Source organism: Sus scrofa, chromosome 13 (assembly GCF_000003025.6).
Source record: "Sus scrofa isolate TJ Tabasco breed Duroc chromosome 13, Sscrofa11.1, whole genome shotgun sequence".
Classification (NCBI taxonomy): domain Eukaryota; kingdom Metazoa; phylum Chordata; class Mammalia; order Artiodactyla; family Suidae; genus Sus; species Sus scrofa.
Genome location: NC_010455.5, coordinates 132,723,178 through 132,749,546, shown reverse-complemented (window position 1 = coordinate 132,749,546; position 26,369 = coordinate 132,723,178). Strand labels below are relative to the sequence as shown.

Below are 26,369 nucleotides of genomic sequence, written 5' to 3'. Positions count from 1 at the left end.
CAAAAACTATGTTCTACTGAAACAGCTCTGCCTTATTTAAATTCCTGTTCATCCATGCAGCAGATGGCAAAAATGGCTACAATAGGGAGTTCCCATTGTGGCTCAGTGGTAACGAGTGGGTTAATTATCCATGAGGATGAAGATTCGATCCCTGGCCTCGCTCACTGGGTTAAGGATCCTGCGTTGCCATGAGCTGTGGTGTAGGTTGCAGACACAGCCCAGATCCCGTGTTGCTGTGGCTGTGGTGTAGGCCAGCAGCTCCAATTCTGATTTGATTCCTAGTCTGGGAACTTCCATATGCCAAGGGCATTGCCCTAAAAAGACCCCCCCCCAAAAAAAAATGGCCTCAATAGTTTGTAGCTCCTCCCAATTAAGAAGGGAGCCAATTTCCCTACTCCTTTTTTTTTTTTTAATTTTTATTGTAGTAAGATACACATAAACATAAAACCATTTTAACCATTTAAAGTGTACGGTTCTATGGCATTAAGTACATTCACATTGTTGTGCAGTCATCACCACCATCCACCTCCAAAAGTTTTCCATCTTCCCCAAATGAAACGCTGTACCCATTAAACACTAACACCCCATTCCCTTCTCCCTCCAGCTCCTGGCAACCACTGTTCTACTTTTCGTCTCTATGAATTTGACTATTCTAGGGAGCCTCATGTAAGTGGACTCATACCATATTTTCTTTTTGACTAGCTTATTTCAGTTCATGTAGTGTAGTGTCTTCAAGGTTCATCCATGTTGTAGCATGTGACAGGGTTTCCTACCTTTTTAAGGTGGAACAATAATTCCATTGTACACATCATGCCACATTTTGTTAATCCATTCATACCTGGATTATTCATTAGACACCTTCGCATTTTGGCTGTTGTGAATAATGCTGCTATGTACACAGCGTACAAATATCTGTTCAAGTCTCTGCTTTCAATTCTTTGGGGTATATACCCAGAATTGGAATTGCTGGAACATATGGTAATTTTACATTTTTTTTTTTTTTTTGGTCTTTTTAGGTCTGTACCCATGGCATATGGAAATTCCCAGGCTAGGGGTCAAATCAGAGCTGCAGGCTGCCAGCCTGCACAGCCACACCAAATCTGAGCTGCATCTGTGACCTACACCAGAGCTCACAGCAACATCAGATCCTTAAGCCAGTGAGCAAGGCCGGGGATCAAACCTGCATCCTCATGGGTGCTAGTTGGGTTCATTACCACTGAGCCACAATGGGAACTCCTCATGTTTAATTTTTTTGAGGAATCACCAAACTATTTCCCACAGCGGCTGGACCATTTTACATTCCCGCCAGCAATAACAAATGTTCCAATTTCTTCACATCCTCTCCATCACTTATTATTTTCTGGTTTTGGATAACAGCCATCCCAGTGGGTGTGAAGTGGTATCTCGTGATTTTGATTTGCATTTTCCTAATGATTATGTTACACATCTTTTCGTGGGTTTATTGGCCACTCTTTGGAGAAAGTTCAAGTTCCCCATTCTTTGTACCTGGGTTGGCTATTAGAGTGACCAATCATCTCAGTTTCTTCAGAACTTTCCTAGTTTTTGTACCAAAAGTCCTGTGTCCTGGGAAACCCCTCAGTGCTGGGCAAACTCGGACAGTTGGCCATTCTAGCTGGCCTTGTGTCTTGCTTTGATCAACAGAACGCACTGGAAGCGACAACGCACAGTGCCAGCCTAGGCCTCAAGGGGCTTTACCGCTTCCTCTCACACAGCTCTTGGAAGTCTGCTGCCCCATAAACAAACCCATGTTAGCCCACAGGATGATGAGAGGCATGTGGCCCAGTTGCCTCGTAACTCTTGCTAACAGCCTGCTGGCCACCAGACCAGTGAGTGAGGCCGTCCTCAGTCTTTCAACTGCCAGCCGATTTGCTCTGATGGCCGAGGCACGAGAGCTCAGCGGAGCTCAGCCAAGCTGGCCCAGACCAGTAGACGTGCCAGCCAGGCTGCCGAGCTGTCATCTCAATAAGCGGTGGTTGTTTTAAGGCACTAGGATGGGGGATGATTTGTTACTCAGTGCAAACTAATTCATACAGCTCTCCATAAAGCATGCTCTGCACGTTGTTCTGCTAAGAGCGCCACTGCAGACGGGACACTCCTGTCCCCCCAGTGCCCCTATTCTTAGTGAGAAGAGGTCACCTACTCTTTTTATTGCAGTATGGCCACTGAAGCAGCCAAGGGGTCATTCATTCTCTCTGTCAAAAGCAGACAAAAGTTTCCCCCCTCTTCCCACCCTCTGTCCTCCCACATCATCCACTCTCGTCGCACAAAGAAAGAGGTGCTCATTAGATTTAGAGACTGGAGTGGCCAGAAGGGCCCCTGCTGCATGCCACAGCCAGCTACTCTTTCTTACGCAGTTTCCATTTTTCTCTCACCCATCTTTTTCTTCTTGATCACAGTGCATCTGAAAGAATTCTGACTTGCGTCAAATGCTCTTTCTCCATGTGGCTGAAGCATCTGTGACTTTACTCCTGGTCCACTTGCTTGGTTTCCTGGGCAGCCACAGGGCAAGGGGTTGTTTTGACACAGGAGTCTGGTTGTTGCCATCCAAGAAGCTCTTTCAGAGCTGTTCAGAGGGCCTCATTCTGGGAACTCAAGGTCAAGCAGGACTAGCCCATTCCTCTAAAGGAAAGTTGCTTCTTGCTAGAACTTTCTAATTCTTAATACTCTCAATTAATCAAACTGTAATTGATTGTCTGGAAGGCCCAAAGCATGTGAGCTGCTTTCTTTTCTTCTCATCAACCCCTGGCGAGCCCCTGTACCTACAGAGAGAGGGATTGGGTGATGGTGCCACTCTGGCCTTCAGGGCATGTGGGCAGCTGGACTTGAATGGCAGGGTTGATTCTCAGCCTTAGAGTGGGCCATTTCAAGATTCTCCCTAGTCCTGGGTCAATAAAGATCAAGCCATAGAAATGCCAGGATTGAAGGACTTTAGAAATCACCCAGTCCTGGAGTTCCCATCATGGTGCAGCAGAAACAAATCTGACCAGGAACCATGAGGTTGAGGGTTTGATCCCTGGCCTCACTCAGTGGGTTAAGGATCTGGCGTTGCCTTGAGCTGTGGTGTAGGTCGCAGATGCGGCTCAGATCTGGTGTTGCTGTGGCTGTGGTGTAGGCCGGCAGGTGTAGCTCCAATTGGATCCCTAGCCTGGGAACCTCCATATACTGTGGGTGCAGCCCTAAAAAAAAAAAGACCAAAAGAAAAAGAGAAATCATCCAGTTCAGCTGCCATTTTACAGATGAGGAAACTGAGGCCCAGACCTGCCCAAGTCTGGAAAAGACCTGACCAAGGCTATCCAGCAAGATGGCCCTCTGGCCTCTAGATTGGTGCTGTCTCAACCATTTGACACTATCGACAGATATGGGCTTTGGTTGATTTTTGAAAAATGAGGAGAAGTGAAAAGACGCTGAGGATTTTCTGCAGACTGAACTGTTGGGTGGCAGAAGCACTGGGTGGAGGGCAGTGCCTCCAGGATGAGAGATCTTAGGAAGCCTCCTTCTGTCCTTTCCTTGAGCTGGGAACATCCATAGGACAGAAACAAAAACTTAAAGAAAAAGAAACAAGGAGTTCCTGTTGTGCCACAGTGGAAATGAATCTGACTAGTATCTATGAGGTTGCAGGTTCAATCCCTGGCCTTGCTCAGTGGGTTAAGGATCCAGCGTTGCTGTGAGCTGTGGTATAGGTCGCAGACACGGTCTGGATCTTGCATTGCTGTGGCTGAGATGTAGGCCAGCAGCTGTAGCTGCAATTCAGCAGCTGTCGCTCTGATTCGACCCCTAGCCTTGGAATTTCCACATGCCACACTTGCGGCCCTAAAAAGCAAAAAAAAAAAAAAAAGAGAGAGAGAGAGAAAAGAAAAAAGAAAGAAAGAAAGAAAGAAAAAGAAGCAAGGCCCTTTTCCAAGCCAGCATAGGAACATCTACCAGAAGGGGAATGCCTTGTCCTCCCACCTTTCTATCGAGGAAACACTTTTCTTATGAATGTACACAATTTTCCACAGGAAAGCTCCACTGCATATTACATAGCTCTGCCTCTATTAATTCCTTTCTGATGCTTGTCAGGGTTTCATATTGTGCAATCACTGTAAGGATACACTTCTCAGGGTGTTTTTTCTCTCTAATATTATTTAACATTCTTTTTTTGTGTGTCAATGGAGTCCTCATGTTTGTGTGTGTCCATTGTGTGGGTGCATCATCATTTGCTATCCAGCTTGCCTCAGGCTGAATCTCTGTATCATTTCTAATTCATTAGTATTAATACCAACAGGGTTATTTTTGTGCCAATAGCTCTTTTATTCCTTCGGGTTTATTAATTTGGCATACGCTTTCCTAAACAGAATGACTGGATCATGGCTAGGACTCAGCTCTTGCTACTGCCAGATTACTCTCTGGAAAGATGCAATCAGTCTTCAGGGCCTTCAGCTTCATTTAAATGTGCCATTTCTCCTAGCATTAAACCATACTATCATTGAGTTTTGTCATCTATATTCACATTTGCCATGTCAAACTGGGTCAGCTAAACAGTCAGGAATATGGGCTCTGAATCCAGGGAGAGGATCTGTGAGATGAGGCCAAGAAGCAGACTTGGGCAGAAGCTATGACCAACGCTCCAAGTAGGATGAAGTGATGAGGTTTATTTTTCACAGCCGCTTGTCCCTGGGTATGTGGTGGGCTGGCCTGGATTGAAAATTCAGAGTTAGGTTGCGTTCCACTTTCACAAATGTGTGGTAGAGCCTGAGAACTGTTTCCAGCTTTGTGCTTCTTCCCCTTTTTAGCCAGGCTGTGCATCTTTCTGTGGATGGTTTACTGTCTGCATTTCCCTCTATGCATTTTCTTTGATTTCTTATCTGGTGGTCTCTTTTTCCTACTTTCACTAGCAAAGATCAGAGCCCCTGAACCATGATGAGAAGAAGCACCTTTCTGCACTAGATTCTCCTCACCCTGGGCCCCCAAGGCTCACCAGAAGGCACAGTGATGTGGCTCCCAAGAGTCATTCCTGAGAAGCAGCTCTTCCTGGTTGTGTTTGGTTTGGCCACAATGGTGATAACTGGCCAGAGCTTCTCAGAAGCCCCAGGGAGAAAGGGGGTGGCTCAGGGAGCAGAAACTGTGGACCAGAGAGAGAGCCAGCTACTTGGGCCCATCTCTGCTTTTGCCCACCCTTCCTCACCCACATGTGACTGTTTTCAGAGTGGTATTGTACAGCCTAACTCTCAGAGGTCCCCTTGGGGACTGGTAGGCCAGGTTTGAGCCCATCCCAAGAAGTCTGTCAACCACATGGTCTGCTCTGAAGCCTACAAAGAAAAGTTATATTTAATATCCCTGGGAGAAACCAAATACAGGAAAACCAGTTTTTGTAAGAAGCATTTCTGCCTAAGTCTTTGGTGAACCCTCAGCCCTTGAGAGCTGGACTATGGATTCTTTGGTCTTAATTAGACATGAGGACAAGACCTGAGGCCTTAAGAGGTTGGGGACTTTCCAGGACCCTCCAGAGCCCTAAACAAGGTCATTGTCATCCTCCTAGATCTAGTCAGCAACTGACTGGCACCAGGGAAGACAGTGTGAGCACCTCTCGGTCAGCCTAGCATCCTGTCTAGTGGCCTGACCGTGGGCTGGGCAGTACTTCTTTCCTCCTGAAAGTCTGCAGTGGGTGGGGGATGAGGGTGGAGGTGCAGAATGGATGATCTAATTTTCCACTGGGATAATCAACGTCTTGGTCCCTACCAATGTGAATATTTACCTACCTATGGGCCAGGCCTCAAGGCTTCTGAATAGATGCTTTCTGAACAACCACCCTGAGAATCTTAAAACATGACACAGCCAGCTTCCTTTTCTCACTGATTCTGAAAAAAAGGAGCCTTCCCTGGTCCCTTTCCCACCTTCTGCCACTCCAGACAGGCTAACACTGGATAAAACCCTCCTATAGCCCTCATAGTGAGGACCCCAAAGTTCACTAGAAGACCTTCAGCCAAGCTGCCTTTGCTTAAGACACAATGGCTAGTCTCTGAAGCAGCCAGTAGAGTCTCCAAATACTGGCCAGTACATTGAAAGAAGATCTAAAGGAAACAGGTGAGGGAGTTCCCGTCGTGGCGCAGTGGTTAACGAATCCGACTAGGAACTATGAGGTCGTGGGTTCGGTCCCTGCCCTTGCTCAGTGGGTTAACGATCCGGCGTTGCCATGAGCTGTGGTGTAGGTTGCAGACGCGCTCGGATCCTGCGTTGCTGTGGCTCTGGCGTAGACTGGCGGCTGCAGCTCCGATTCGACCCCTAGCCTGGGAACCTCCATATGCCGCAGGAGCGGCCCAAGAAATAGCAAAAAGGACAAAAAAATAAAATAAAAAAATAGAAAAAAATAAAGGAAACAGGTGAGTTAATGGGGTTTCTTGAACTCCCAGCACATACCCAGAGCAGAAGAACAAGGGGAGAACCAAGAGGCAAGATTAAGGTCTTCTCCCCTGAGTGGCTCTATGTGACCCTGTCACCTAGGCACATATGGGCAAAGCAATAAGGCTGCTGGACTCCAGACTTCTGGGGTTCAGCAAAGCCTCACAGGTCAAAGGGCATGTTCTGGGCTTCCTTGGACCCCAATCAGGATATGACCCTTCTCCAAAGGGAGATGCTATAGGTCACCTCCTAGCACAGTGAGGGATCCAGCATGGGCCCAGGACAGGGACGCATACTCAGCTTAGGCAGAGAGAGCCACAGGGCCAACAACCAGACTTGCTGGCCACTTTTGGGGTAAACATGCGAAGCCAGCAACTGCAATTTTGTGGAGCCACTTGGGGGAAGAAACACAATCCATACCAATCAATTGAAAACATCTGTTCTCAACTTATGGCTGCCAAGAGGGAAGAGGGGAGGGAGTGGGATGGACTGGGAATTGGGGGTTAGTAGATGCAAACGATTACCTTTACCAAGGATAAGCAATGAGGTCCTGCAATATAGCACAGAAAACTATATCCAATCACTTGCAATAGAAGATCATCCAAGAAACCTTAGAAATCTATACATAGAACTTCCATATGACCCCGCAATCCCACTCTTGGGCATCTATCCGGACAAAACTCTACTTAAAAGAGACACGTGTACCCGCATGTTCATTGCAGCACTATTCACAATAGCCAGGACATGGAAACAACCTAAATGTCCATCGACAGATGATTGGATTCGGAAGCTGTGGTATATATATACAATGGAATACTACTCAGCCATAAAAAAGAATGACATAATGCCATTTGCAGCAACATGGGTGGAACTAGAGAATCTCATACTGAGTGAAATGAGCCAGAAAGACAAAGACAAATACCATATGATATCACTTATAACTGGAATCTAATATCCAGCACAAATGAACATCTCCTTAGAAAAGAAAATCATGGACTTGGAGAAGAGACTTGTGGCTGCCTGATGGGAGGGGGAGGGAGTGGGAGGGATCGGGAGCTTGGGCTTATCAGACACAACTTAGAATAGATTTACAAGGAGATCCTGCTGAATAGCATTGAGAACTATGTCTAGATACTCATGTTGCAACAGAAGAAAGGGTGGGGGAAAAAATGTAATTGTAATGTATACATGTAAGGATAACCTGACCCCCTTGCTGTACAGTGGGAAAATAAAAAAAATTATTAAAAAAAAAAAAAGAAGAAGATCATCCAAGAAAAAGAATGTGTGTGTGTGTGTGTGTGTGTGTGTGTGTGTGTGTATGAATGACTGGGTCACTTTGCTGTACAGCAGAGACTGACAGAACATTGCAAATCAACTATGCGTTCATTTTAAAAATTCATTTAAAAATAAATAAAGAAAATGTCTGTTCTCAATGACTCTGAACTTAGAAGTATGAGCTGGGAAAACAAGAAGGGGCATGAACCTCATACAGCAGCAGAGGATGAAAATGGCAGGAGGGACAAGAGAGGGAGACGCAGGCATCCAGGAGAGATCAGCAGAACTGGGTCCATGCAAGGACAGATGTGCAGATGGGACCAAACAGAGGTGATTCTCAAGGCCTTACAGGCCTTGGCGAGGAGAAAACGGAAGTTCACAGCATAACCCATGCCTGGGTGGAGCCTCAGCTCCCTCCAAGAGCAGATTTGACATTGGAAAGCCTTGGCCCTCTCCTTGAACTTGGTTTTCAAGGTTTCAGTGGTGAGTCATCTCATTCCCCCTCAGGCCTGACGTGTCTGAACCAGTAAGCACCTCCAGAGCTGGAGCGCCCGTCATCTTCACACCACGGATGACTAACCACGGCCTGCTCAGTCTCCTAATTATCACAAAATAAAAATGCTACATGCCACAAAGCGGAGGTTTAGGGAACAGTGGGTTTGAATTGCTGCAGGAGCAGCAGAGAGACAAGATAGCAATGAGCTAACCTTTTGACAGGCCCTTGCAATGCTTAGGAGCACAGGCCAAGCAACCCAGGATCCAGAGAGGGTTTTCTCTTTGGCGGACAGTATTGTTAATATCATTCATTACTGCCTCTGATTAGGTTCCCAGGCTCATTAAGATCTCTGAGCCTTTGAATGCTTCTCTTTGATCAGATTGGATTCCACTTTGCTGAGAACTGTCAGGGCTTTCTAGTATCCAGTGCAGACCAGATATCATCTCTTGGCTTGACTTCTTCCTAAGGTCTCTTCCCTGTGCTTCTGTGTGTGCATCGCTGATGACGCAAACCATTGTTCAGGCATGCTGGCTAGCAGACCCATTGCTGCCGGAAGAACTAGGGCTTCTAAGCCAAACAAACCCAACATATCAAGTCCAAAACACTTGAACCAAACTCACTCTAAAAATTATGGAGGTACATATTAACACTCTGGTTAGACACAGAGAACCACAGCTAAGCCAACTTTTAAAAGGAGAGTGAAGAGGGCTCTTACCCTCTCTGATATTAAGACACATTATAAATCCATCGTGATAAAAACAGCAATTTAAAAAATGTATAGGAGTTCCCATGGTGGCTGAGCAGGTTAAGAACCCAACTAGTATCCATGAAGATGCAGGTTAGATCCCTGGCCTCGCTCAGTGAGTCAAGGAATCGGTGTTGCCACAAGCGGTGATGTAGGTCACCGATGGGGCTCGGAGCCTGTTGCTGTGGCTGTGGTGGAGGGATCCCATTTGATACCTAGCCCAGGGAACTTCCATAGGCCGCAGGTGCAGCCATAAAAAGAAAAAAAAAATGTACAAATAGGTCAACAGAACAGAATAGAGTGCTCAGACACAGACTCACATATATATCAGAACTTAATATAGGACAAAGCTGCTACCACAAATTGGTGGCAAAAGACAGATTGTTTAGTAAATGGCTTTGGGAAACTGGCTTACTATAATGGAGAAAAATAAAACTGAGTCCCTACTTAATACCACATACAAAAAAAGTCTCTGGGTGGCTTAAAGACCTAAGTGTAAAAGGTTAAAGAGAATCAGTAGAAATAAATTCAGTAGAATTAAATCCAGAAAAATACCTTTGTGATTCAGGAAAGCCCTTTTAAGATGAAATTTCAAAAGCACAAACTTTTATGAATTTGATTACTTTAAAATTAAGGATTTTTTTTTTCCTGTATCCAAGGCATATGGAAGTTCCTGGACTAGAGATCAAATCTGAGCCACAGCTGCAACCTATACCACAGCTGCTGCAACACCAAATCTTTAACCCACTGCGCCAGGCTGGGGATCAAACCCACAACTCCTCAGTGACCTGAATGCTGCTGTAGGGTCCTTAACCCATGGCACCACAGCAGGAACCCCAAGGATTTCTAATCAACAAAATGAGCTCATGAACAAAGTTAACAGATGATGAAAAAAATAGAAGATATCTGTACCATCTAAACCCAATGGGGAATTGATATGAAGAATACACAAGGATCTTGAAAACTTAGGACTCCAAGAGAAAATGGAGAAAAGATTTAAACAGACATTATATGGAAGAGAAACTCCAAAGAGCTAACTAGTTGGTGGAGGTCAGTTTTCCTGGGAAGCAGGTTCTGAGATGGCGAGTTTTGAGCAGGTTTCTTTGGGAGTGGTGAGGGAGTGAGGAAGCAGCAGTAGGTGCAGCCAGAATCTGATACAGTAGCAGCTTAGGCTGACCCATGGGGGAATGTGGAAACTGGGTGTCCCTTCAGAGAGGTCCTGAGTTTAGCAAGAGGACCCGGCTTCATTTCCCTGCTATCACAAGCCATTGGGTGGATGCTGGACCCCAAGGAGAAGCTGGCTGAAGCGGCTTCCTCCAGCTGAGGGTAACTGCTGGGGCGGGCTCATCTGTGAGCCATCAGCAGCCAGTACTCCTGGCAGCTGGGTTCATGGGGGCCTCGGTCTTAGAGCAGGAATCTGAAGAGTGCACCAGGTATCCACCACAGCCGATATGAAGGAAGACTCAAAAGCATTAGTGATAGGAAAACTACAGATTAAAACAATGAAGAGAGATCATTGTATGTCTTTTTTTAAGGGCCGCACCTGTGGCATAAGGAAGTTTCCAGGCTAGGGGTCGAATCAGAGCTACAGATGCCAGCCTACACCACAGCCATGGTCCAGCAAGGTCAGATCCGAGCCACATCTGTGACCTACACGGCACCTCACAGCAATACTGGATCCTTAACCCACTGAGCAGGGCCAGGGATAGAACCCGCATCCTCATGGATGCTGACTAGGTTGGTTACCACTGAGGCACAATGGGAACTCCTCATTGCATACCTTTGATATTAGCGAAATACAGAAGTGCCAGGTATTGGCAGGGATATGGGACATGACAATTCTTATGGACTGCTGGTGAGAAAAAAAGAACTTCAGAAATGCCCCTCAGCAAACATTCTCAGGAACACTCTGGCATCACAAGTCAAATTCAGTGCAGTATACTAGCCAATTCTCCACTAGGAATATAGATCCCAAGACACTATCATACAATTCGGTAAGGAGATGTGTCTGCACATGTTCTCTGCACAGTTATTTACTGTGGGAGTTGGGGGCTACCTAGGTGTCCGTCACTGAGATTGAGAAATAAAATATAGTGGATGCACACCCTGGAGTACTATGTAGCAGAATTGAAGCAAATAATCAGACATACACACAGCACCATGGGTGGATCCTAAGAATGATGAAAAGAACGGGGAGGAGGAAGTGGAGGAAAAAGGGTAAGAAACATGATGAGTGAGATAGAGCATTTACACAAATTAAAAATACTGCAAACGCGGGGAACTATATTCAATATCTTGAAATAACCTATAAAGGAAAATAATCTGAAAAAGAATATATATATATATATATATATGCATGTCTGTATCACTCTGCTGTATAGCAGAAATTAACACAACACCGTAAAACAACCAATCTTCAACCAATATTAAACAAATACTGCAAGTAAATACTGTTTGTATGAAAACATGCAAACAAAAGGATACACACTAAACACATAAGAATCACTGGGTGAGAGAGGGGAATGGGATTGCAGAATGGGGAGTAAAAGGAATAAGTAAGTAAGTAAATGTGAGAGATTGTGTAGGAACCAATGACGCTACTATCCATGAACCAAGGAGTCAGGTTAATTCAACTCTCTACACCTGATTTCTAAAACAAGCGGCAGTAGCACCAACCTCTTGAGTCCTGGGGAAGCAAGTTCATATTCTCCATCTTCTCTGAGATCTCGCTTAAAAAGTCACAGGCTGAGTCACTGGAAAATGGCAGCGCCTTTCTATATGTCACTCCTCCCTCTTACCTGAGAATGAAATGACATCCACCTCGCATCTATGGTGGGATGAGAAGACTGGCACCTGGATAAAGGTTCACGCCTCTCTCCAGCAGAAGGACCTGGCTCACAGGATGCCTTTTCATTTTCCGTCCTTGAACTCTCCCACCTGTGATTCCAATCAAAGTCCCCCCTTTAACTGACAAGCAATAGGCACAAAGGCCACCCACCCACCCCCGCCTTTGATCAGGACTGGTATGAAAGACAGGGGAAACAAACCAACTCAGTAGTGTCTTAGAACTTGCCCACCTGGGAGAGGGCCCCCGGCATGGTGAGGTGACATTCCTCTGGGAAATGGGCTCCCTTTGGCCCACTGTTCTGGCAAGCCCTCTCTGCTCATGGGGAATGGGTGAGGCGTGAGCTCCCCTTGTGACATCCATCCTGCATGACCCATCAGTCCCATAAAAACTGGAGATCCTGAGAGAGCCAGAAGAATAAGGAGGCTTATCAGTTGATCTTCGGTCCCCTTCCACACAGTGGCTTCAGTGCTGTCCCGGAAGTTCCTAACCCTATCCGGCAAACACCCGAGGACCAAGGTCAGGTTACAAACAAACAAACAAACAAAAAAACTCAGTATTTTGAAATGATCAAATTTCAGATTTGGAAAGGACCTCAAGGTCATTTGATATAACTTCCTTGAACCCACTGTAGGAATTGCTTCTACAAACTCTGTGTTATCATTTATTTATCATCACTGTATCTTACCATGGAACAGCTTTTACTAACAGAAAATATTTCCTAATTTCCCCAAACCGGCTCCCATGCAAAGTACCTGCATCAGTCCTAGCCCTGCCCTTTGAGATATCTTTGAACAAGTGCATTTCTCTTCCCAGGGCCACCCTCCAGAAGTTTGATGGCAAAGCTCCTATCCCCCCGAGTGCCCCCTCTATTCATTTCATCAATATTCTTCCAGAGATTTTATATCTACCAAGCACTGCATTAGGCACATTGTAAACTCTATGAGGGCTTAGTCTGTATTATTATGTGCTGTCTCCACAGCACATTAACGGGCCTAAAATGCAGTAGACATTTAATAAACATTTGCTGAATGAATGCAGAGATGAATAACGTAGTCTCTGCCCCCAAGGAACTCTTGGTCCAGTGGGAGGGGAAGCAGAACTACAGGCAATTATAATCCAGAGCCAGGGAGAGAATGTGGGTTCGAAGAACCTTGAAGGAGAGGTTCTAACCCAGCGTTCCTTGCCCCCACCTCCCTCGTTCACTGTGACATCATTTTGTCACGTATCTGTGCATCTATCTTCACCCTTGGACTGTTCGTTCTTTGAGGACAGAGACTATACTGTGTGTCACTTAGCTTCACATTCCTAATGTTTAACATACGGGGCTGGCAGAGAGGAGGTATTTCATATTTGTTCAGTGAAGTGACTGATGGATGGATGGCTAAATAAATTGATATAGTAATAATCCCAGAGGAAAAGAAATTAAGGGAACTGCTTCTATTGGCCCAAACTAATGATGCTTTAAGTTTTAGGAATTAAAAATAAAAGTTTTAGCCATTTACAAAAACTAAAGTAGAAGTGACAGAAACCTTGGGGGAAGTGACAGTGTCATCCTAGGCTTCCCCAAAGTCTGTGACAGCAGACATTTAATGAGCACCTCTTCTGAGTCCGAGACACTGCCAGACTCTAGGACAAGACAAACAAGACACAGTTCCTATCTTGGAGCAGCTCCCAGGCAAGCTGGTGATGAGCGCTCTGACAGTGTGCAAAGGCTGCTGTAAGGGGCTGGGGAGTCATGAAGGCTTCCTGAAAGCAGAGAGGCCTGAGCTGAGGGCTGAGGAACTGTCCAGGTCAGGAGATGGAGGAAGGCCACCCTAGACGGAGGGACGACACAGACAGAAGCCCAGAGGTGTGAGAACACAAGGAGTTGGGACTTCTGTGTCTGGAGAGTGGGAGGGAGCAATAGAGACTAGGCCCTGCTAAGGAGTTTGGAGTTTATCTTGAGGGCATGAGGGAGACTTTGAAAGAATTCTAAAATCCTATGGTGATTTGCATTCTGGAAGACGGCTCTTATGACCACGAGGAAAATGGATTGGAGGAACCAGAATGCTCTAAGCAAGATGGGTTGGAAGACTCTTTGGAATATACTTGGAAAGTAGAGGGAGAGAACAGACATCAAAAAGCAGCTGCCAGAACCCAGTGACCGGATGTCTGCATTGGCTCTTAGGCTTCAGACTTGGGTGACTAGGCCGGTGGGGAGAGAGCCTCACCCCAGGGGGAGAAGGGGCCGAGGAGCAGGCTCAGGAGCGAAGATGATGAGTTCAAGGCGAGTCTGAGGGGCTGGGGGCCATCTAGACCAACCTCCAAGGAAGATGGACATGTTGGGTCAGGTCAAAGAAGGGAAGTGGCCCTGATACAGACCTGGGAGCCTCCAGGGGACACAGGCCAGGGTGAAACCAGGGGAGTGTGCCCATCACCCAGGAAGGCAGTGCGGCAGGGAGAAGAAAGGGTAATGTGAGCGTCTCAGTCATCTTTTGTGACGATTTCCCAAACATCTTAAAGAATCCTCTGGGTGTCTCAGAGTTATTACCAGTTTAGAGCAGTCTCCTGTCTCAAAGCAAATACAGCAGCATATGAGGAAAGTCATTAGAGAAAAACGGCAATACAGAGAGAGGAGCATGATTTTCCGATGTCCTTTGTGGGTAGCAGAGGGACACAAAGGGAGCTTCATGAAAGAGAAGAGGCAGGAGTCCAGATGAGCATTGCCTGAGTGACGTGGTTTTTGCTTATCTGAGATGATGCCCAGGCCTGACCTTCCCTCCACCCCCACTCCCACCCCCCAGCCCGGGTCCAACATTAAGCAGCAGGCTTCCCTGGAAGCTGCATCTTTGCCTGCCTGGCTCCTTCAGTCATTAAATCTTTGCAAGTTACCAGCATCTGAGGCACATGATGGCCCGAGTGAGCCATGCGCCTGTGGAAAGCTGCCTCCTGGCTGTGAGGAATAAAAATCAATATTTTAAAGGCTGAATTATTCAGACACTGTAGCCCGGGGGTGATTCATAACCTAACGAGCGCCTCAGTAGGAGAACAGCGACTGAGGATTTGTGTGAACTCGGCTTAGCCCACAGTTCTCCATACCATCAGTCACCCGGCTGACAAAAGATGAAATAACAGAATCGTTCTTACACAGTGTCCTGAGGTGCGCCCGGAGGAGCTGGGCTGCTCCCGCTAAGAAGTCCAGGCTAGCATAATAAGGAGAGAAGGAGTTCCCGTGGCGCAGTGGTTAAGGAATCCGACCAGGAACCATGAGGTTGCGGGTTCGATCCCTGCCCTTGCTCAGTGGGTTAACGATCCGGCGTTGCCGTGAGCTGTGGTGTAGGTCACAGATGCTGCTCAGATCCCGAGTTGCTGTGGCTGTGGCGTAGGCCGGTGGCTACAGCTCTGATTAGACCCCTAGCCTGGGAACCTCCATGTGCTGTGGGAGCGGCCCTAGAAAAAGGCAAAAAAAAAGAGAGAGAGAGAAGCAGCTTGCCCTCATGAAGGAGCAGAGGGTCCCCCGGGGCTCTCTGGGCAAGAATTCCAGGCTCCTTCGAACCAGGGAAGGCAGGTTAAGCTGATGAAGGGAGGTTATTCCAAGTACTCCCTTTTAGAATAAAATTTAAGAGCTCCCCTTAGAAAAGTAACAACAGTCTAACATCCTTGACCACAAATCACCGTGTCATGGATGCCCCAAAACCTATTAGTCGGGTCTGTGCATCAGGACCACGAACCATGTCTGGACTGGCCTGGGGAAGGGGATGGAGATGGGATCTGAACGGTTTGGTGACAACTCGCTTCACAAATGGAGAGAGCGCCAAGACCCATCCTAGAGCGAGGGAGGCAGCATGGCTCAGAGCACATTCCCTGGACTTAGACCGGCAAAGACCTGAGTTTTGAGTCCTTGGCTCCACCTCCATGGGATCTAGGGCAAGAACAGTTTCCCTCTCAGCCTCCAGTTCTGTGACACTAAAGTGATGACAGTAAGCCCCTGCTTACTGGGTTCTTAGGAAGATCAAAAGAACATAAGCAGAAACACCTTGCTGTTCCCTCACACTGGGTCTGAGTTAGGATGTCACTTTGGTTGTTTGAACAGAGGGACCAAAAGAACAATGTCTTAAGCAAGACAGAAGTTTATTTCTCTCTCTCTCTCTTATGAGACTCCCAGCTGGTGTGGCAGCTCTGAGCTGAGAGATCACTAGAGTCCCAGGCACCTTTTTTTTTTTTTTTTTGCTTCTTAGGGCTGCACCCATGGCATATGGAGGTTCCCAGGATTGGGGTGAAACTGGAGCTATAGCTGCTGGCCTACACCACAGCCACAGCAATGCTGGATCCTTAACCCACTGAGTGAGGCCAGGGATTGAACCTGCAACCTCATGGTTCCTAGTTGGAAATGTTTCCGCTGCACCATGACGGGAACTCCATCCAGGCACCTTCTATTACTGCCAAGGGTGTTGAACTTCCTTCGCATGCTCCAAGAAGGCTCCGTGCCACCGCCAGCTACAGCTTTTACAAGGGGCAAAGGGGCAAATGGAGGGCAAGCCCCTTCCCCTAAACCCAGAGGTTTATACACCAACCCTTCTCATTTCCCACTGGCCAGAATGTTGTCACGGAACTCCTGTTGTGGCTCAGCAGAAACCAACCTGACTAGTATCCATGAGGATGTAGGTCTGAGCCCTGGCCTTGCTTGGTGGGTTAAGGATCTGGCATTGCTGTGAGCTGTGGTGTAGGTCACAGACATGGCTCAGATTTGGAGTGGTTGTGGCTGTGGTGTAGGCCAGCGGCTGTAGCTCCTATCTGACCCCTTGCCTGGGAACCTCCGTGTGCTGAGGGTCCAAAGACCAAAAAAAAGAATGTGGCCACAAAGTCACATCTGGCTGTAAGAGGGGCTGGGATATGTAGGTGCTGGGAAGTCACATACTCCACTGAAAATTCTGTGATCATGGAGGAAGAGGAGATAGATATTGAGGGACAAGTCACCCCCACTTTGTGTAATGCCTTTCATGTCCAGATTTCAGATTTCTGTCAGTCCCCTCAGGAGGCCTTCCCCAACCCTCCAGGCCATGGGGACGCTCTGCCCTCTGCTCCCTCACATTATCTTTGGTTTGCTGTTTTCTGCGTAGAATGTAACCTCCATGAGTGTGTGGAGGGCTGTGTCCATCAGCATCTCCACCACCTCCCTGTGCCACCCAGAGAGGGGCACAGAGTGGACAGGTGGCATACCTGTGCCAAGGACTAAGGAGGTCTGTCACCCAAGGGCCCTGGGACGTCCTTGGGGTGGGACTTTATAGCTGTGAGGCCAGCAGTGATCCCCAACCCCAGATTTGTTTGGAACAGAACTGGTGCCTCCTGCTGCCACCCAGGCAACTGGGTATATGTGTGTGTTGGGGGGGTCATCACCCTGAGAACGGGCGGAACTTTCTTTTTGCCCCTTCTTCCTCTTGGTGAAGAACTGTGCCTGTCCTTCGTCAGAGCCTTGGGTGGGTAACTGTGCCCTTTCGTGACAAACTCTGGCTCTGCAGCCCTGTTTTTCAGCTCTGGGGATGAACTGTGTAGGGAGAGCTTCCATAGCACAGTGGCCAGAACTGAGGACACAGGGAGAGATTCAGGCTTCTATTCTCAGCCTCTAGAATGCAGCTCCCAGGCCTGACGCCTGCCCTGTGAGAACAAGGAAGGGACCTCAGGGAGAAAGTCCCAGGCATTGGCCTGCATCCTCGGTGGGAAAAACTGGTTCCCAGAGGCTGGGCCCCTGTTTTGGCCCCACTTAGTGCCTTCCAGCCCACTCCTGATTTGACAGAAACCTCACCATTGTCTTAAAAATCTCCTTCTTCTCAGTTCATTTTCACTGTTACCAGGATTTCTTTAGGGATCCCAGCAAATATGACTTTGGTTCCCTGTGGAAGGGAGGCCAAGCTCCAGGACCGATCTCCAGCCCCTCAGACATATTCTTATCATCACCTTCCTTGTCTTTTATTTATTTATTTATGTATTTGTGTATTTATTTATTTATTTATTTATTTTTAGGGCTGTACCCACGGCATATGGAGGTTCCAAGGCTAGGGGTCTAATTGGAGCTACAGCTGCCAGCCTACACCACAGCCACAGCAACATGGGATTCGAGCTGCCTCAGAGAACTACACCACAGCTCACCGCAATGTCGCCTCCTTAACCCACTGAGGGAGGCCAGAGATCGAACCCGCAACCTCATGGTTACCAGTCAGATTTGTTTTCGCTGCGCTGCAACGGGAACTCCATCCTCCATATCTTTCTGTAACTGGAACCAGAGGGCAACCAGGCATGGGCTCTGAGTGAGCAGCCCTTTTTGGCTCCAGGGACACTGAAAGCGTAAGTCACCACAGACCTGGCCCTGGGGGTGCTGGCTGCTCATTTTACACGGATACACAAAATGAGCCTATTCAAGAGCCAAGTTCAAATTTCCTTGCTTGTATTTTTCCAGAGAGTTGGGGAGAGAGCAGTTGTACTCTGCCAGCAGCCCCTGGGAACTGCTCCCCCTTGCCTGGCATCAAGGAAATCTTCCCTCCCCTCCCCCCACCGTGTACTGGGCTGAGCTAAGAATGGACACAAGCACAGGCTCCTCCCGGCAGCTGGGATTTTTCCCGCATAAAATGGCAGTGTCCCTTTAAGGCTCTGCTGGTCTCCTCTCTTGGACAGGCTGTAGGTTAAATAAATCAACTGACCAGACTTTTCTCACTGGGGGTTCTGGGCTGGAAATTCCTCCTACTTGCTTCAGCTTGTGTGCAGGAACAAAGAGCAGTTAAGAAGGGATTAACTTTTCCCTCTGCTGGCTTCTCTCCTTTCTCAGAATAATTCCATTTCTAACTCAGGGCTTTAGGTTCCTCTTGGAGCTTTGCCTCTTTCCTGGTTCTTTGGTGATGGTCCGTAGAGCTACAGAAAGTTTCCTGGTTGCCTGGGTCTTCTCTGAACCCCATGCGGGGCGCAAGTGTCTCTGTGTGGATTTCACAGTGTGGCTTCTCGCACCCCTGACCCCTGGAATCTCCCATTTCTCTCCAGCACGAATCCTGGGCTGCCCTCTGCGAGGCCAAATAACATTCTCTTAATCGTGTTATTTCCCCCAAGCAGCCTTCTCTTCTGGGAAAAGACTGTGTCCATCAACTTATACGCATTGTCTGCTTCTCATTACAACCTGAAAGCAAAGGGTGATGGTAAGAGCAGAGTTTGGGGAGTTGGCATTTCTGGGTCCTCTTCTTTCCTCTGGCACAAACCAGTGTGTGACCTTGAGAAAGTCATTTCTCTTGGCTGAGCCTTACAGTGCCCTCTGTAACGGAAGAGGGTTCTTCTAGAGCCAACATTCTAGTGTCTATATTAAATAGTCCTGCCATCCCCATGACACTTGATCATCATGAATACACACAGAGGATGACTTGACCTGGGGACTGAGGGGATTATAATCATGAGCTGGATCCTGAAGCCACCTGGCCTCAGCAGCCACTTACCCCCAGACTAGATCTTGCTCTATCTGTGCCCTTTATAGAGAAGAAACTAACAGATTAATGGAACCCAAAGGTAACTGAGACCAGATTCAGAATGAACAGATCAGAGACCTGATATCCCAGGATCTATGCTGTTACCCCGCCTTTTTTTTTTTTTTTTCTTTTTCCTTTTGGCCACTATGGTGGCATATGGCCTTCCCTGGCCAGGGATCTGATCCAAGTCACAATTGTGACCTTTGCTGCATCTGTGGCAACACCGGATCCTAACCCACTGTGCCCAGCTGGGGATCGAACCTGGGTCACAGTACTCCAAAGACATCGCTGATCCTGGTGTCACAGAGGGAACTCCCATGATGTTCCATTTTTATTCCCCAAAAGGGCACCAGGTTTTTCTGTAGTGTTATGCTAAACAGAGGTCTGAGCTAGAATCATCTGGTGCCTGGGACAGGGCTGGGGTGGGGTGGGGCAGGGCTCAAGGCAGACCATCATTTGCTTTGTTCAGGTCTTCTCTTTGAGGTCTCTGCAGACACAAGTACCACTCCCAGCAGCCTTGGGGCTGTTCTACACCAGGTTCACCCCTCCCTGCCCTCAGCATGGCCTAAAAGGCAGGTTTGGCTGTGCGGGGAACAAGTGATGTTTGCACTCAGCAACAATATCACTCAGCAGCCATGTGTCAGTGACTTCAGCTTTCCAAAAACCTGGAAAGAAATCTGCTTTCCAAACAAATGTGAAATATTTGCAAGTTTTCAAAAAGGAGCTGATTCTGTTTTCCATAGGAGAGAAAAGGGAGCTGTAAACGTGGTAATTAGAAACAGACATTTCTTCCATTCTTTTAAAGCAACGAAGATGTTATAAGGCTGGCAGATCAGACCTCTCCGTGTGAAGGACCATTTGGGGACACAAGAACTTGGCAAACAAATTCGGAAAAGCAGGCCCTGCCTCAGCAGGGAAGCTTCAGGCCTTAGCAGCCAGGATATCTTTTCTGAAGCGTGGTCGTGCCCCATAAACAGCATTGCCTTCAGGATTGGCCCAGGGTGCTTGTTTGCGTGGGCCGGTGGGAAGGGTGGATGTGGTGGAAAGGGAAAACATCCTTGAGAGGGATGCCTCAGGTTGCCATGGAATCTCAAGAAGATGCCACGGTCTTCTGTGGTCCCAGTGTCAGCATGAGGAGGTTGGGTCCGAATCTCAGTTGTCTCCCCCGCCCCAGGACTGCAGCTTGGCTTTCATCCCAGCCCCCTCAATGGAGAGAACAAAGAATCATGACTATCTCCCATAGTCGCACAGCCCTGGCTCTACTAGAAACATGTCAGATAGGAAACTGGTTGCTAAAACGTATTTTGGCCAGATTTGTTTGCCTATATTATTGTTTGATCAGCTCCAAAGATCTGGCTGATCTAGGTGGCACTGGAACAAGTGCCACCTACCTCGCACTATATAGATACAGCTTCCTGTTGGCTTTATTTGACTTAAAGTGTGACTACATGAAATTGTATACACATATGAAATTAATGGTTGTTATGCAAGCAAAGCTGATACTCATCCATTTTGGTCATGTTTAAAACAGTGATTGCCTTCCTTGGCTGCACATATAACCGGGGAAGCTGTATAAAAATTCCCACGCCTGAGGCCTACCTCCAGAAAATCTATCTTAATTGATTTGGAGTGGGGCCTGGGCATTGACTTTTTTTTAAAGCTCCCCAGATGATTCTAATTGCAGCCAGGGTTGAGAACCATTGTTCGGAGAGATGCCTGAGAAATGTGCTAATTTAGTAGGGGAAAAAAGAGTCAAATGAGATCTTAGTTTGAATTGGCTGGCTTGTTAGTGTTCAGACCAGTATCTGGACAGGAGCAAAGCTGAGATTACAGTGCCAATGCTGCCATGTAAGGCTTGGAGGGTAAGCCACGTCTCCTAAAGCTGACTTATTACTGTATGTATACTTCAGCCAGAGCAATGATTTGGAAATATTAGATGGAAACCTCATGTTCTATGAATGCAGTTAAAGTCCCTTAACATGCAATAATTATCACTCCATGATCTGAATGGACAGCAGACAATAATGAAGAACTCTTGTATTTAAAATAATCTGCACTGGAAATATTTCTGGCAACACCAGCTCATGATCAGCCAAATGACACAGATTTATATTGCCTGGAATTTCAAGACATCACTCTGGTGATTCATAACAACTAGAGGCTCAAATCACCACCTCTTGCCCCTTAGATGAACTTCTGGTTCAGTGTGTCTGAAGGTGGAGTGGGGAAGACAGTTCAGGTAGCAGAGAACAGAACAAAGGCCAATCACTAAATAGGCGAATTTGAGCTCGTTAGCGGCTGGGACTGATCACCTCTCAGCGGGATTATTCAGGAGCCACAAATGGTTGGTACCCTTGTTTTCCTTTCTCTGGGAAAGACAGGTCCATTAGCTCTCCTGCTGCTTTAGAGCTTTTTTTTTTTTTTCCCCTGACACTCTGGAGGGGACGGTACATTCCAAAAGTTAGAGGACAGCTCAGGGAAATTCATCCTCTTTATAGGAGATCGTTAAGCATATGGTGCCTCGGTGGAATGGGGAAAGCCATTAACAGACAGGAGCCAAGAGAGGGATTAGCTCACAGAAGAGAAGGCTGTTGAGAGCAGCTGGGCTAGATTCAGGAGGAGCTGCCAGGTAGACACCCAGGCTTGGGGATTAAAACTCAGTTTTCATTGCGTGTTTAAAGAGTTCTCTTTTGAACATATACGGGTAGAGTTAGGAACTACCTTCAGGAAGGAGATGCATTAAATTCACCCCCAAAGGACCAAAATCCCCAAAGCTTCAATGCCTGGGGCCTTTCTCCCGGAATGACTCCGAGGCAGGGTGTCTGGCTGTCCCCCAGCTAATGTCAGGGATTTGGGGCCTCGGTGTCAGAGCACAGGCTAAAGTACTCAGGGGTTACCTGATCCCACATTTGCAGAGGCACACACTGACATTTAAGGCTTGAATGGTGCTCCGTTTACAGGTAAATGACGGCCTGGAGAGAGCGCTGCCTAAACCAGGTACTTGACATTTTCTGACCGATTTTGTATTCAAAGAGACCCAGATTAACTTTCATTCCCATCAAGATCTCCCCCAACCCCCACGCGGAAAGGGAATCCCCAGACCCACTCTGGTCCCTGAATGATGCCCAGTCACACCCAAGGCTTAGCCTGCTCTCCCTTCCCCGCGTCTGTGTCTCCAGTGGGGTGAGAAGGACTTTGGTAGAGACTTTGGGGCTGCGAATAAACCATGTGCAACTAATTGGCAGAGTAAACAACAGCACAAAGATAAGGTGGAGAGAGGGGGTGTATAATTGCAAACTGAGGCAGAATTTTGTGAGACTGAATCCTGGGGCAGTCCTGTTTCTCATGGTCCTTGCCTGATGGCTGTGGATTAAACATAAACATCTACTCAATTCAACTCCTTTACCAAATAAGCCAAAGAGTAGCATCTGTTAAATAAATACTGGGTCTCTGTCAATCTGTCTCCTTCTGCAATCCCTGACCTGCCCCAGACTGGCAAACCACCTCTCCTCCTGCTCCGCGGGCCGTGCCTTCCATGGGTGTTCCTGAGCTTTGCTGCCTTGGACTGTGATTGGCGGGGAAAGTGAATCGCCCCAGCTCTGATGGACCACCGTCTTACTTATCCAGCATCCTCAGCATTGGAAAAGCTCTTGAGACTATCTATTGAATGAACCTGTGCAGCCATGTATTCCATCTATCATCTCTGAAAGCCAAAGGACAAAGATGGTGAAAGCCATGGGAACAGAGAACTAGGTATTCGCAAATAACAGAGTAGGATAGGGCTGACTCATGTTATTAAACCACTCACAGCAAGTTAAATTCTCTCTTTTTGCCCATGTTACCTCACTCTCCACATCTGGAAAGGAGGAAGTTCAGTGGGCAGGTCTTGGCTGGGTGTCCCCTCGATCAAGAGTCAGGGGAGCTGTCTTCTAACTGACCGTGTGACCTGGGGCAAGCCCCCTCCTATGAGAAGATTACACTCGATGACCTCCCAAGTCCTTATACTTCTGTCATTCTGTGCATCTAACATCATCATCCTGACATATTCCTTACGGCTGAATGATATTCCATTGAGTGTGTGTGTGTGTATACAACTTCTTTACTTATTATTATTATTATTATCATTTAACCTTTGATTCCAGGGGATTGGAGAAAAGGCTATACCATGGTTTGAGGGCCAGAGGACACCAGGCCTGCATTTACCCACCAGCCCTCAGGTCTGGAGGAGCCAAGGGAAGTGCAGTTTCAAAATGCTCAGTGTCACACATGCCAGACCACAGCTGCACAAAATAGGAAAAATCTTGTTAGGAAATGACCACAGCCCCCTGGAGCTGTGGAAAACATTGCCTCAGACAAAAAGGATGTTTCCAGTGTGGGATGGGGGGGGATCAGCAGTATTGTGTCTGCTGCTGCGGTCTGCCCAGGCAGCTCTTAGCGAATCCTGCCTCGTCAGGCCCTTGGCTCTAGGGCAGTTTTCCCCCCCACTGGTCCTAATGCTAAATGCAGGCTCTCTCCTCTTCTGGCCCCAGCTGTCCCAGGAACCAGACTTGGAAGTCATTTTCAAATTCATCTTTGGACTGCCTTTTAAATGCTTCCTACAGATGCAAAAAATCCAAAATGCTTTCACTGGAATGGTTTTACAGATCATCTCACGATCCTAATTTAATCCCCTGGCCGTACAGAAACACGATGTCCCAGGTAGGCAGTGCCTTGCTCAAGGTCCCATAGAGAGGTCAAGGGGAATGGTCCTGATGCCCACTTCAGGTTCTTTCCATTTCCACCCTGCCTCTGGCCCCAGGGCCAGTTCTCTGCTACCTTCTCACAGCAGCTGTTTCCAAACCAACCAACCTGCCAACCAGGTAACCAACCTGTAAGTGCTTCCTATGAGCCCAGGATGGTGCACTCTGTAGGAAATTACATTTTTCCCATCCCAAAATGCAACAGTAAACACTCAGTTTTTGGTGTACAGCTGGCCCATGTGGTTGAGTCATCCTTTGATCTCTGAAACCAGAACTTAAGAGTTCCACTTATTCCTTGAAAAACACCTAGAAAGGTAGGTGTTGCATATTTTCAGGTGGAATTGATCCCAGCTCTGGGGCAGGGTGGCTTTGGTCTGGGTGGTGCTCTGATCATGCAGGAAGCAGCACCAGGCAGAGAGGCGGTCCCAGCCAGCACAGGTGCAAACCCACACACCCACCCAGGGCAGCCCCCTCTGTCAGCTGCAACCACAATCCCTCTTCCTGAGATTCCAGGGCTGGACCAAGTGCAGCCCTTGCCCAGTTAATGAACTTCAGGCTCACTCACTTAAGATGGTAATAAATCCTTTCCTTCTTAGGCCACCACAGATGAGGCTACGATCTTTTTTAATGTAAATATATTAAATATTAAATGCAATCGACAATAGACATCATATACATGTGTATATATAGTTAGGCCATTCAAGATGGCTCATCTCTTGTTCTTTGAATATCCCCCTGCTTGACTAGTCCCTGCTTCACTCACAGGACTATCCAATCCTCCTAATTACATAAGGTTTATTTTATTTATTTGTATATATTTTTTTGCCTTTTTAGGGCCGCACATGCAACATATAGAAGTTCCAGGCTAGGGGTCAAATTGGAGCTGCGGCCACCACAGCCACAGCAATGCCAGATCTGATCCGTGTCTGCGAACTACACTACAGCTCACGGCAACACTAGATCCTTAACCCACTAAGCAAGGCCAGGGATGGAACCCGAATCCTCATGGTTCCTCGTCGGATTCGTTAAAACACTGAGCTATGATAGGAACTCCTACATAGGGTTTAATTAGCCCCTGGTAACTGATGAGCCCCCCTGACCTCAATCCCCCCTGTAAGTGGTAGCCTCCTTCTCCCCTGAGTAAGGAAAATTACCACCGTGCCCTGTCCACCAGCTGCTGCACCCAGTTGGGTGTTGCTCCAGGACCCTTTGTGTAAGATCCCCCATCCAATGAGCTGGTGATGTCACTGCCCTGTCTCCAGGCCCCCTCTTTGGTCTTAAGGCAGGGTGGCTACAAGGCAGCCCTGACAGCATACTTTAAATGTTTACAAATGCTTTCACCATAAAATGATTTAAGAAAACACTTTTTTTTTTTAATTTTTTTTTTTTGCCATTTCTTGGGCCGCTCCCGCAGCAAATGGAGGTTCCCAGGCTAGGGGTCTAACAGGAGCTGTAGCCACCGGCCTACGCCACAGCCACAGCAACGCGGGATCCGAGCCGCATCTGCAACCTACACCACAGCTCACGGCAACGCCGGATCGTTAACCCACTGAGCAAGGGCAGGGATCGAACCTGCAACCTCATGGTTCCTAGTTGGATTCGTTAACCACTGCACCATGACGGGAACTCCAGAAAACACCTTTTAATTGCTTATTCATAGGTATCTCTTGGCAGTTGATTGCTGTTCATCTTATTGCTGCCCAGAAATAGGACGATCTGTTCTTTTTTAATTGGCTGCTACATCATAGGCAATGGCCCCCTGGGCAGGAATGATCCATTTTAAGAGGAAATGTTTACTAAAATAAAATAGAAAACCAGATGTGATAACACTTACAGATTAGAGATCTATAAAATAAAATTTAAAACATGTTTGTGGTAGAAAATTTGAAAAATACTTTTTAAGAATCCACAATTCCGTCACCTCATGCCTATGAACCGGCCACGTGTCACCGCAAGCACCTGAAATGTGAAAATCTGAATTGAGATGTGCTGTAGGTATAGAAAGACACCCTGCTTAGATTTAGTGCCAAGATTTAGTACAAGATTTGAAGACTTAGTACCAAGAAAAGGAGTATAAAATCTATCATTAATAACTTTAAATATACTAATGTGCTTGAAATGATAACATTTTGGACACAGATTAAATAAAATATACTATTAAAATTCATTTCACCTGTTTTTGTAATGCAGCTACTGAAAATCTTAAATTGACACACATGTGACTTTACATTTCTGTTGGACAGCTAGGTCTAGAGAAAATGCTGCTAACATTTTGGGGTGTGTGTGTGTGTGTGTGTGTGTGTGTGTGTATGTGTGTGTGTGTGTGTTGTGTGTTGTGTGTGTGATTGAAGACTCCAGCTCCTGGAGTCTTCAATTACACATCCAG

The 26,369-nt window shown here is 47.1% G+C and overlaps 1 long non-coding RNA gene across 2 annotated transcripts in view; it reads right to left on the bottom strand.

The window, feature by feature from the left end:
• LOC106505771 overlaps window positions 3,904-26,369 on the bottom strand; it is a 76,007-nt gene continuing 53,541 nt past the window's right edge. For both annotated transcript variants that reach the window (XR_002337847.1, XR_002337850.1), the window contains exons 4-5: window positions 11,714-11,852; window positions 3,904-4,695 (exon numbers count right to left, since the gene is read on the bottom strand). This is a non-coding gene — a long non-coding RNA (uncharacterized LOC106505771). The remainder of the gene's footprint in view (window positions 4,696-11,713; window positions 11,853-26,369) is intronic.